Below are 12,800 nucleotides of genomic sequence, written 5' to 3'. Positions count from 1 at the left end.
GGGCGCAGCTGACAATTTGCCTAGGGTGCCGAGAAACCTTGCACCGGCCCTGCTTGTTCTTCTTTCGAGAGTTCCTTTGTGCTGCCTCAGTTGGATCTCCTTCACTTGACAGGGGGGTGCCCGAGCAGCGACCCTCCCCAGCTCTAGCCCAACTCCTACTTACCTGCCAGGTGAGATACTATGATCATGAAGGTGCTTCTCCCAGGGCAAGGCTCACCCATTGCACTCTGGGTGTGCTGCCCCTGCGATTTCCCCAAATGTGGGAAACTTGACTGCATAATTTGTGTTTCCCCTGGTCGGCTCTCGTATAATTCAGATCTCTTTGTCTCAGGTCTCTCTCCAGCCTAGTTTGCTGTCTGTTTCCACTTCTCTTTTCTTGAGCCGCTCCCTTCTATGCCCTTGCGCACTATCCTGACTTCTCCCGTCTGCTTACTTTGTGCCTTCCAACGCACAATGCGAACTACAGGTAGTGCTGCAGGGCCCACACCCTTTTACTTGCCTTACAGAGCAGATCTGGAGCTGTTACAGTGCCCAGCTGCTGCAAGAAATCAGCTTGAATGCTTCAGGGGCTGGGGCATAGCCAACATGAGCCCCACACCGAAGGAGGGTGGAGGTGTTTAATGCGAACTAGGGGTCATCCAAGCGCCGCAAAAGGCCGCCATGCCCTGCATAACCCTTTTCTCTTTTCATATGCAGATGAGGGTTCCAGCCAACTTTGGCCCACTGCTTGGATGACATCACCGTATGCAAATCCGTCTTCTGCAGACCTTCACCCAGGAATGCTTTTACTAGTTGTTGCATTTGGTTTGTTGTTTGGGGGTGCTTCAGTATTAGGCAGCCTTCTGTCCTCCCATGTTCATCTGAAAATATGTGTTCTCCCTGCAGTTGTTGTCCCCAGATGAGAGTTCCCTTGTGCTGCCTCAGTTGAATCTCCTTTACTTGACAGAGATGTGCCTGAGCAGTGGCCCTCCCCAGCACTAACCCAAATCATACTTATTTTGCATAGGATATACCATGGTCATGAAGATTGTTCTCCCAGGGTGAGGTTCATTCATTGCATTCTGGGTATGCTGACCCCTGTGATTTCCCCAAATTTGGGAAACTCGACTGCATTATTTGTGGTAGTGGGGGACTGTGTTTGTGCTTTCCTCTGGTCAGCTCTGGTAAAAGTCAGATTTCTTTGTCTCAGATCTTCCTCTAGCCTTGTTCTTCTTTCGAGAGTTTCCTTGTGCTGCCTCAGTTGGATCTCCTTCACTTGACAGGGGGGTGCCCGAGCAGCGACCCTCCCAAGCTCTAGCCCAACTCCTACTTACCTGCCAGGTGAGATACTATAATCAGGAAGGTGCTTCTCCCAGGGCAAGGCTCACCCATTGCACTCTGGGTGTGCTGCTCCTACGATTTCCCCAAATGTGGGACACTTGACTGCATAATTTGTGTTTCCTCTGGTCGGCTCTCGTATAATTCAGATCTCTTTGTCTCAGGTCTCTCTCCAGCCTAGTTTGCTGTCCGTTTCCACTTCTTTTTTCTTGAGCCCCTCCCTTCTATACCCTTGTGCACTATCCTGACTTCTCCTCCCATCTGCTTACTTTGTGCCTTCCAATGCACAATGCAAACTACAGGTAGTGCTGCAGGGCCCACACCCTTTTACTTGCCTTACAGAGCAGCTCTGGAGCTGTTACAGTGCCCAGCTGCTGCAAGAAATCAGCTTGAATGCTTCATGGGATGGGGCATGGCCAACATGAGCCCCACACCAAAGGAGGGTGGGGGTGTTTAATGCGATCTAGGGGTCATCCAAGCAGCGCAAAAGGCTGCCATGCCCTGCACGCCCCTTTTATCTTTTCATATGCAGATGAGGGTTGAAGCCAACTTTGACCCACTGCTTGGATAACATCACCATATGCAAATCCATCTGCTGCAGGCCTTCCCCCAGGAATGCTTGCACTAGTTGTTGCATTTGGTTTGTTGTTTGGGGGTGCTTCAGTATTAGGCAGCCTTCTGCCCTCCCATGTTCATCTGAAAATATGTGTTCTCCCTGCAGTTGTTGTCCCCAGATGAGAGTTCCCCTGTGCTGCCTCAGTTGAATTTCCTTTACTTGACAGAGATGTGCCTGAGCAGCGGCCCTCCCCAGCCCTATCCCAAATCATACTTATTTTGCATAGGAGACACCATGGTCATGAAGATTGTTCACCCAGGGTGAGGTTCATTCATTGCATTCTGGGTATGCTGACCCCTGTGATTTCCCCAAATGTGGGAAACTCGCCTGCATTATTTGTGGTAGTGGGGGACTGTGTTTGTGTTTTCCGCTGGTCAGCTCTGGTAAAAGTCAGATTTCTTTGTCTCAGATCTTCCTCTAGCCTTGTTCTTCTTTCGAGAGTTCCATTGTGCTGCCTCAGTTGGATCTCCTTCACTTGACAGGGGGGTGCCCGAGCAGCGACCCTCCCCAGCTCTAGCCCAACTCCTACTTACCTGCCAGGTGAGATACTATGATCTTGAAGGTGCTTCTCCCAGGGCAAGGCTCACCCATTGCACTCTGGCTGTGCTGCCCCTGCGATTTCCCCAAATGTGGGAAACTTGACTGCATAATTTGTGTTTCCCCTGGTCGGCTCTCGTATAATTCAGATCTCTTTGTCTCAGGTCTCTCTCCAGCCTAGTTTGCTGTCTGTTTCCACTTCTCTTTTCTTGAGCCGCTCCCTTCTATGCCCTTGCGCACTATCCAGACTTCTCCCGTCTGCTTACTTTGTGCCTTCCAACGCACAATGCGAACTACAGGTAGTGCTGCAGGGCCCACACCCTTTTATTTGCCTTACAGAGCAGCTCTGGAGCTGTTACAGTGCCCAGCTGCTGCAAGAAATCAGCTTGAATGCTTCAGGGGCTGGGGCATAGCCAACATGAGCCCCACACCGAAGGAGGGTGGAGGTGTTTAATGCGAACTAGGGGTCATCCAAGCGCCGCAAAAGGCTGCCATGCCCTGCATAACCCTTTTCTCTTTTCATATGCAGATGAGGGTTCCAGCCAACTTTGGCCCACTGCTTGGATGACATCACCGTATGCAAATTCGTCTCCTGCAGACCTTCCCCCAGGAATGCTTGTACTAGTTATTGCATATGGTTTGATATTTGATGGTGCTTCAGTATTAGGCAGCCTTCCGCCCTCCCATGTTCATCTGAAAAGATGTGGTCTCCCTGCAGTTGTTGTCCCCAGACGAGAGTTCCCTTGTGCTTCCTCAGTTGAATCTCCTTAACTTGACGGGGGAGGGGCTGCCCGAGCAGCCACCCTCCCCAGCCCTATCCCAACTCATACTTATTTTGCATATGAGATCTCTATATCATGAAGATTGTTCTCACAGGGTGAGGTTCATCCATTATATTTTAAAATAGGAAGGTTCAAATTACATATTTGAATTGCATCTATGTGCTGGATTCAAATGTCCCCCCCCCCCTTCCTTTCTCAATTGTGCCCGTCAGCAGCTATTCTAAGGTTGCTGCCAATGGGTGTGACACATTAATTTCTTCTGTGGGGTACACTGGACTCCACAAGGATTCACATTGGGGTGTAGAGTAGGATCTTGATCTGAGGCACCAACCGGCTCAAAGCTTTTGACTGTTCCCAAGATGCTCAGCGCATTCTCCTCTATAACCCCGCTTCCATGAACAGGGAGCTCAGTTTGTAGTTGTTGCCTTCAGTAGCAGGCCACTTAACAGGGGCCTGCCTCAAGCAGCCTATTCTTAGCTATTAATTTTGACAAGAAAAGAAGAACTTTTTTTATGAGAATCTACAAGGGCTGCAGCAGGCTAGGTCTAATAGACATCTTTACTGCAGCTTCATCACTCCCAGCGGCACTGTATACTCCCGTGCCCTGGTTGCTGGGTCACTGCAGCGGAGGCTCCGGTTTCTTCCTAAGGTCAGTCACACACAATGTAACACCCCGGTATAACAAGTGTGTAAACTATGTGGAACAGGTCAGGGATACCTTGATGGACTATTCCTCCTTCAGCAGCAGCTCTTCTCTATTCCTGGCAGAGAGGCAAGGTTTCCCCAGACACAAAGAAAGGCAGGCAGGGCTTTGTATGAAAGAATAAATGGTTTACCACATAACTCAGAAAAGGAACTGATTACAGTAGGGAAGGGAAAGATTTGATTCAAGCAACTTAAACACAGACACCATATACACTTTAAGTCATTACACAAATGGTAATATAACTAAATCTGAGATTAATACTATGTTGCTTAGTAATAGAAATCAACTTATGCAGACAATATTTAAGTCCCAGATAACATTGGTGTCACTGCAGGGAGTCTCTATGTGCACGTTAGGGCCCGGTTATGTTGTTACATAGTTATATGCAGCTATTGTCTCCTTTAGCTGTGAACAAAATATTGTAGCTCTGTGTAGTAAAGATGATTGTTTAAAACAAACTGGAGCTGCTTCCCATGTAAATCGCTGCATAGGTATAGTAAATATAGGATAATGTCCTTTGCAGTGGAGTAGGTTTCAGTATAAATATGGATTTATCTCACCCAGTCAATAGATGTTTCTGAGGCAGTTTCCCCTCAGATGTAGGCCAGTCAGCATTGGTATAAAGGCTTTATACTCTCCTGTCTCTGACACTTGCTGTGCACTCTCTTGGCTGAGAGTGTCATGGCGTTCTTACTTGTTAATTGCTGCACTTCCACTGCTGTATTTTGCACTACTGCTTACTCTCTCATGCAATTTTCAGCTTATTTGTCTCCCCTCTCTCAGCTGCTCATCTCTGCGTAATGGCGTCGCCAGCTCTTTCCTCACCATGGCTCCAACTGACTTCTCAAACTGCTGTTCAATTTTCTTTTAAATAAACTTTATTTAAAATGGCACAGGCAACTACACTGTTGTCAAAAATGTCCTTGTTGTTATGGGATATCACACGTGCCCCCCCCCCAAAACATTCGTGTCCTCACGCATTTTGGTTTTATCCCTATATAAACTTCTCACTATATCCAGTCACATTCATTAGTGAACACAGTTTATGTCTGAAACATTAACATTTATCAACATTTTTAACATCAGTATCTGATAGGTATAATTCCTTTTGTGCTATAGTACATTAACACATGCTCCTGGAGCAATCGGTTGAAATCTGGACAGTATATGGTCTTGAAAAGTTTGTCTAGGAAACCTCAACCCCCCTGCCATGGATGAGTATTGAACTCTTTCTAAACTGTCTTTGGGACATGCTGTACAGAACTGCAGCTGACTATGGTGGTTTTCTGTTTTGCAAGCCCTAGTCTTCTTGCCTCCTTGTCGGTGACAAACCACCTTAGTCTGCTGTAAATACATTTTATGAGCCTCTTCCATTCCATCTTGGGATTCAGTATCACAGCTAGTTTGGGACAATGGATTCTGGAGAGAAAGAGGCAGCAAGGTTCTTCTTACAGAACAGGTTGGACAGTTTCGGCACCATCTCTTGATGTCTTCCCTCATTTCAACCCAAAAGAACTTTTTCCAGATGCTTGTTTCCATCCTTTTGCACCCAGGGTGACCTGACTTGTCGTGATATTCTTCAAGCACATAACAAGCACTTTGTCTTGGAATTACAAGTTGACTGATCCTATAATGAGTATTAGGATCCACACTACATCGAACCAACTGTCCTTTCTCTTCAAACAGCCTTTCTCGCTGTCTCAACAACTTCAGGAGTTCTGGCGAGGATTCTTGCCTTTGTCGCTTGGTCAGGTATTTCCCAGTCTTCAGTAAGGCTTTGAGGTGTCTTATCATCTGACTTTTATCTTGCAGGTGGTCAAAACTGGTTCCTTGAATAGGTTGCTCACAGTTTCTAGAACTGGATGCTATATTATTCATGCCTAACATTGAAGCATTCTTTCGGATAATCTGGACACTGGAGATGGGCATTTCTATCATTATTTGGCTAGCCTTATTTTTTTCATGTTCCTCTCTTACAGATAATTCTGTTATCATTCTTCCCTTTTGTTTGGCTATCCCAGGTTGAAGGCCTTGTTTCTCCTGGAGCTTGTCAGTTTGAAACTCTCCGTGGAGTGCTGCTACGAGCTCCTCACAGCAGTTCCGCAACACATTCATGCCCACTATCACTGGAGGCAATCCATCATCTTGGGCAGTGGTGATGATGAAGCCTTGCTGTGGTAGCACTGTTCGTCCGATTTGAATTTCAGCTTCCCAGTATCCTTTGCAAGGGATGCAGTGCCCATTGCTTGCAATCGGGTTTATCAATGTGGAAGTTGACGGAAACATCTGTTCCTCAGTCCAATGCTGCTCAAACTGTGTTGCTTGTATTGTGGTCACTTGTGATCCAGTGTCTAAGAGAGCGGGCATTGAGACTCCATTGATGCAAACTTGAACCACCGGGCATTGGCTAACATAACGGGTTAACCACATGAATTTGGAGTTTAAATGATCTGGCTGCTCAAATTCTCTCTTAATTTGTCCGCTTCCTTCACAGCTTTGAAAAATGGGTCGCCTTTGGGAGGCAAAGTGGTTGGAAAAAAGTGTCTCCCTGTTTCTATGTAGGTCCCATTGGGAACTGTTCAGTGGTCTCCTCTCCTGGCACCATTCCATTTCTTCATGGAGCAGTGCCTGCTGTCTCTTCAGAATCTGCAGGTCTCTGCGCATCTCTGTCACACCACGTGTCAGTTCAGCCAGCTGACCTCGTAACTCACTAGAAGAGTCAAATATGCATGTCTTTGAACATGGCACTGTCACTCCTTTTACTGTAGGTGGGTAAGTAGCTCCTTTAAAACTTGACTCCTGGGCATCAGAATTCTCTTGATACCGTGGCATCTCTGGAATAGACTCTTGTGGAACAGCCCCTGAAGTAAGACTGGAGCCTAGAACTTTAATCGCAGCCTCTTTAAAATCCAGGAATGTGCTTCCAGGCTTCTGCAATCTCAATAGTCGCAGCTGAGTTTTTACAAATTCGCCCCTTGCACCTTCAGTGAACTGGTCCAATAACATTTTCTCTTTGTCATGCACTTCCTCAGGGTCTGCTTGCTGAACATCTCTGAGTGCTTCCTGCAAGCTGAGGGCATAGCCCCGTAGTGACTCTCCTGGTTGTTGCTTTCGAGCAAAGAAGTGCATTTTAAGTTCTGACACTGTCCTTGTGTCAAATGTGGTAGCAAGCCTGTTGAGGATCTGGTCCACAGTCTTCTTCTCTTCAGTAGGCCAGGAAGTAAGCTCTCTAAGTGCAAGCCCTTTCAACTGTCCCATCAAGATCTCCACCTTTTGCTGCTCTTTCAGCGGGTACAGACGAAACAAAGACTGCAGTAGTATCCTCATCAGTTTATTTTTGTCAATTACCATTTTAATAATCGGGTAAAGAAAATTAAGTGGATTTTTGAAAGAAAACAATACTGTCAATATACTATTAAAACAAATTAAAATGGTAAAAGTTATTGTACTTTAAGTAAAAATAAAAGAGCAAAAATATCAATCCCAGTTTTGGATTACTTTAATTAACAAAAAAAAATGCATATAGCAGAGGATAGTTTCAATCTGCCTACCTCTGGGCTATGGACCCAGCATGCTTCCATTACAGTACTCTGCTGCACATGTAATTGCAAGAGATCCTGAAGCACTCACTCATCATGGGAAAGTACCAATGTGTTTCTTCATTGGTTGATGGAAGAAACATCTTACAAAAACTCTCCAGATTATTGACTATTTAAAGTTTTTCTAGGAAACGTTCTAGATGAATGCTTATCAGCCTTTGTCAGTATGTACTTTTGCAAAGTGTCGCTGTGGCGCAATCAGTTAGTGTGTACGGCTATTAACCAAAAGGTTGGTGGTTCAATCCCACCCAGGGACGTAATTGACCTTGTTATCAGATTTTGGTGATCTTTAAGTAGACAAGTCAAAATTTCAAAAACCCCTGTTATGGTGTAGGGTACCTGGCCTTCTCTGATGTAATCAGAGTTAGATTTGATTCAGTGATTTTATAAAAACAGCTAGGAAGCACAATTTAGCAGTGGTTTGCAGAGAAAAAGAAATATGCTGGCAAAAAAATCCAATTGAGTGATTAAACAGCTCTTTATTTTCTGGCTTTACTTTTATGCTAACAAATTTGTTCTCTGAAAAGTGTCCACAAAGCCAAATATCTGATTAACATCTTTGTAGGGATGGTTTTTCACCTATTACTAAATTAAACTTGCTTCATTGGAAAGGCAGCAAGATGCATCCTCATTTCAATATCTACTGAAATAATACAGGTTGACACCAGGAAACATTAACGCCACTGCATCCTTGCTGCTTTCTCATGTGGAAGTCTGTTTAATGTGAAAACAAGGTGATATCTAATTAGCACACAGGTAAGGAATTAAGAAAATCTTTATTTAAGGGTGAAGATGTTTCTCACAAAATCGTTGCCCCAATGCATCATTGAAATTCAAGCTGGAAAGATGATTTTAATATATCATTTGTACATTTTGTATTGCTCTTCTGGTGACAATGTAGTTGGCTTTTGTCAATTACCATTTTAATAATCGGGTAAAGAAAATTAATTGGATTTTTGAAAGAAAACAATACTGTCAATATACTATTAAAACAAATTAAAATGGTAAAAGTTATTGTACTTTAAGTAAAAATAAAAGAGCAAAAATATCAATCCCAGTTTTGGATTACTTTAATTAACAAAAAAAAATGCATATAGCAGAGGATAGTTTCAATCTGCCTACCTCTGGGTTATGGACCCAGCATGCTTCCATTACAGTACTCTGCTGCACATGTAAGTGCAAGAGATCCTGAAGCACTCACTCATCATGGGAAAGTACCAATGTGTTTCTTCATTGGTTGATGGAAGAAACATCTTACAAAAACTCTCCACATTATTGACTTTTTAAAATGTTTCTAGGAATCGTTCTAGATGAATGCTTATTAGCCTTTGTCAGTATGTACTTTTGCAAAGTGTTGCTGTGGCGCAATCAGTTACTGTGTAAGGCTATTAATTAAAAGGTTGGTGGTTCAATCCCACCCAGGGACGTAATTGACCTTGTTATCAGATTTTGGTGATCTTTATGTAGACAAGTCAAAATTTCAAACCCCCTCTTAGGGTGTAGGGTACCTGGCCGTCTCTGATGTAATCAGAGTTAGATTTGATTCAGTGATTTTATAAAAACAGCTAGGAAGCACAATTTAGCAGTGGGTTGCAGAGAAAAAGAAATATGCTGGCAAAAAAAATCCAATTGAGTGATTAAACAGCTCTTCATTTTCTGGCTTTATTTTTATGCTAACAAATTTGTTCTCTGAAAAGTGTCCACAAAGCCAAGTTTCTGATTAACACCTTTGTAGGGATGGTTTTTAACCTATTACTAAATTAAACTTGCTTCATTGGAAAGGCAGCAAGATGCATCCTCATTTCAATATCTACTGAAATAATACAGGTTGACACCAGGAAACATTAACGCCACTGCATCCTTGCTGCTTTCTCATGTGGAAGTCTGTTTAATGTGAAAACAAGGTGATATCTAATTAGCACACAGGTAAGGAATTAAGAAAATCTTTATTTAAGGGTGAAGATGTTTCTCACAAAATCGTTGCCCCAATGCATCATTAAAATTCAAGCTGGAAAGATGATTTTAATATATCACTTGTACATTTTGTATTGCTCTTCTGGTGACAATGTAGTTTGTTTTTGTCAATTACCATTTTAATAATCGGGTAAAGAAAATTAATTGGATTTTTGAAAGAAAACAATACTGTCAATATACTATTAACACAAATTAAAATGGTAAAAGTTATTGTACTTTAAGTAAAAATAAAAGAGCAAAAATATCAATCCCAGTTTTGGATTACTTTAATTAACAAAAAAAAAATGCATATAGCAGAGGATAGTTTCAATCTGCCTACCTCTGGGCTATGGACCCAGCATGCTTCCATTACAGTACTCTACTGCACATGTAATTGCAAGAGATCCTGAAGCACTCACTCATCATGGGAAAGTACCAATGTGTTTCTTCATTGGTTGATGGAAGAAACATCTTACAAAAACTCTCCAGATTATTGACTATTTAAAGTTTTTCTAGGAAACGTTCTAGATGAATGCTTATTAGCCTTTGTCAGTATGTACTTTTGCAAAGTGTCACTGTGGCGCAATCAGTTAGTGTGTACGGCTATTAACCAAAAGGTTGGTGGTTCAATCCCACCCAGGGACGTAATTGACCTTGTTATCAGATTTTGGTGATCTTTAAGTAGACAAGTCAAAATTTCAAAAACCCCTGTTATGGTGTAGGGTACCTGGCCTTCTCTGATGTAATCAGAGTTAGATTTGATTCAGTGATTTTATAAAAACAGCTAGGAAGCACAATTTAGCAGTGGTTTGCAGAGAAAAAGAAATATGCTGGCAAAAAAATCCAATTGAGTGATTAAACAGCTCTTCATTTTCTGGCTTTACTTTTATGCTAACAAATTTGTTCTCTGAAAAGTGTCCACAAAGCCAAATATCTGATTAACATCTTTGTAGGGATGGTTTTTCACCTATTACTAAATTAAACTTGCTTCATTGGAAAGGCAGCAAGATGCATCCTCATTTCAATATCTACTGAAATAATACAGGTTGACACCAGGAAACATTAACGCCACTGCATCCTTGCTGCTTTCTCATGTGGAAGTCTGTTTAATGTGAAAACAAGTTGATATCTAATTAGCACACAGGTAAGGTATTAAGAAAATCTTTATTTAAGGGTGAAGATGTTTCTCACAAAATCGTTGCCCCAATGCATCATTGAAATTCAAGCTGGAAAGATGATTTTAATATATCATTTGTACATTTTGTATTGCTCTTCTGGTGACAATGTAGTTTGTTTTTGTCAATTACCATTTTCATAATCGGGTAAAGAAAATTAATTGGATTTTTGAAAGAAAACAATACTGTCAATATACTATTAAAACAAATTAAAATGGTATAAGTTATTGTACTTTAAGTAAAAATAAAAGAGCAAAAATATCAATCCCAGTTTTGGTTTACTTTAATTAACAAAAAAAAATGCATATAGCAGAGGATAGTTTCAATCTGCCTACCTCTGGGTTATGGACCCAGCATGCTTCCATTACAGTACTCTGCTGCACATGTAAGTGCAAGAGATCCTGAAGCACTCACTCATCATGGGAAAGTACCAATGTGTTTCTTCATTGGTTAATGGAAGAAACATCTTACAAAAACTCTCCAGATTATTGACTATTTAAAGTTTTTCTAGGAAAACTTCTAGATGAATGCTTATTAGCCTTTGTCAGTATGTACTTTTGCAAAGTGTCGCTGTGGCGCAATCAGTTTGTGTGTACGGCTATTAACCAAAAGGTTGGTGGTTCAATCCCACCCAGGGACGTAATTGACCTTGTTATCAGATTTTGGTGATCTTTAAGTAGACAAGTCAAAATTTCAAAAACCCATGTTATGGTGTAGGGTACCTGGCCTTCTCTGATGTAATCAGAGTTAGATTTGATTCAGTGATTTTATAAAAACAGCTAGGAAGCACAATTTAGCAGTGGTTTGCAGAGAAAAAGAAATATGCTGGCAAAAAAAATCCAATTGAGTGATTAAACAGCTCTTCATTTTCTGGCTTTATTTTTATGCTAACAAATTTGTTCTCTGAAAAGTGTCCACAAAGCCAAGTATCTGATTAACATCTTTGTAGGGATGATTTTTCACCTATTACTAAATTAAACTTGCTTCATTGGAAAGGCAGCAAGATGCATCCTCATTTCAATATCTACTGAAATAATACAGGTTGACACCAGGAAACATTAACACCACTGCATCCTTGCTGCTTTCTCATGTGGAAGTCTGTTTAATGTGAAAACAAGGTGATATCTAATTAGCACACAGGTAAGGAATTAAGAAAATCTTTATTTAAGGGTGAAGATGTTTCTCACAAAATCGTTGCCCCAATGCATCATTGAAATTCAAGCTGGAAAGATGATTTTAATATATCACTTGTACATTTTGTATTGCTCTTCTGGTGACAATGTAGTTTGTTTTTGTCAATTACCATTTTAATAATAGGGTAAAGAAAATTAAGTGGATTTTTGAAAGAAAACAATACTGTCAATATACTATTAAAACAAATTAAAATGGTAAAAGTTATTGTACTTTAAGTAAAAATAAAAGAGCAAAAATATCAATCCCAGTTTTGGATTACTTTAATTAACAAAAAAAAATGCATATAGCAGAGGATAGTTTCAATCTGCCTACCTCTGGGTTATGGGCCCAGCATGCTTCCATTGCAGTACTCTGCTGCACATGTAAGTGCAAGAGATCCTGAAGCACTCACTCATCATGGGAAAGTACCAATGCGTTTCTTCATTGGTTGATGGAAGAAACATCTTACAAAAACTCTCCAGATTATTGTCTTTTTAAAGTTTTCTAGGAAACGTTCTAGATGAATGCTTATTAGCCTTTGTCAGTATGCACTTTTGCAAAATGTCTCTGTGGTGCAATCGGTTAGTGTGTTTGGTTATTAACCAAAGGGTTGGTGGTTCAATCCCACCCAGGGATGTTATTGACCTTGTCATCAGATTTTGGTGATCTTTAAGTAGACAAGTCAAAATTTCAAACCCCCTCTTATGGTGTAGGGTACCTGGCCTACTCTGATGTAATCAGAGTTAGATTTGATTAAGTGATTTTATCAAAAAACAGCTAGGAAGCACAATTTAGCAGTGGGTTGCAGAGAAAATGAAATATGCTGGCAGAAAAATCCAATTGAGTGATTAAACAGCTCTTCATTTTCTGGCTTTATTTTTATGCTAACAAATTTGTTCTCTGAAAAGTGTCCACAAAGCCAAGTATCGGATTAACATCTTT

At 41.6% G+C, this 12,800-nt stretch overlaps 5 non-coding genes across 5 annotated transcripts; all 5 read left to right on the top strand.

The window, feature by feature from the left end:
• Window positions 1-155: 155 nt before the first annotated feature.
• LOC135014863 (U1 spliceosomal RNA) lies at window positions 156-318 on the top strand. Its single transcript, XR_010213221.1, has one exon. It is a non-coding gene; the product is annotated as a U1 spliceosomal RNA (small nuclear RNA).
• A 671-nt stretch (window positions 319-989) lies between these two features.
• Window positions 990-1,153, top strand: LOC135014870 (U1 spliceosomal RNA). Its single transcript, XR_010213228.1, has one exon. It is a non-coding gene; the product is annotated as a U1 spliceosomal RNA (small nuclear RNA).
• A 152-nt stretch (window positions 1,154-1,305) lies between these two features.
• On the top strand, window positions 1,306-1,468 carry LOC135014866 (U1 spliceosomal RNA). Its single transcript, XR_010213224.1, has one exon. It is a non-coding gene; the product is annotated as a U1 spliceosomal RNA (small nuclear RNA).
• Window positions 1,469-2,142: 674 nt separating this feature from the next.
• On the top strand, window positions 2,143-2,306 carry LOC135014861 (U1 spliceosomal RNA). The gene has a single exon (XR_010213219.1). It is a non-coding gene; the product is annotated as a U1 spliceosomal RNA (small nuclear RNA).
• A 152-nt stretch (window positions 2,307-2,458) lies between these two features.
• LOC135014868 (U1 spliceosomal RNA) lies at window positions 2,459-2,621 on the top strand. Its single transcript, XR_010213226.1, has one exon. It is a non-coding gene; the product is annotated as a U1 spliceosomal RNA (small nuclear RNA).
• Window positions 2,622-12,800: the final 10,179 nt, after the last annotated feature.

Source organism: Pseudophryne corroboree, unplaced genomic scaffold, assembly GCF_028390025.1.
Source record: "Pseudophryne corroboree isolate aPseCor3 unplaced genomic scaffold, aPseCor3.hap2 scaffold_2907, whole genome shotgun sequence".
Classification (NCBI taxonomy): Eukaryota; Metazoa; Chordata; class Amphibia; order Anura; family Myobatrachidae; genus Pseudophryne; species Pseudophryne corroboree.
This window is presented reverse-complemented; position numbering and strand designations above follow the sequence as displayed.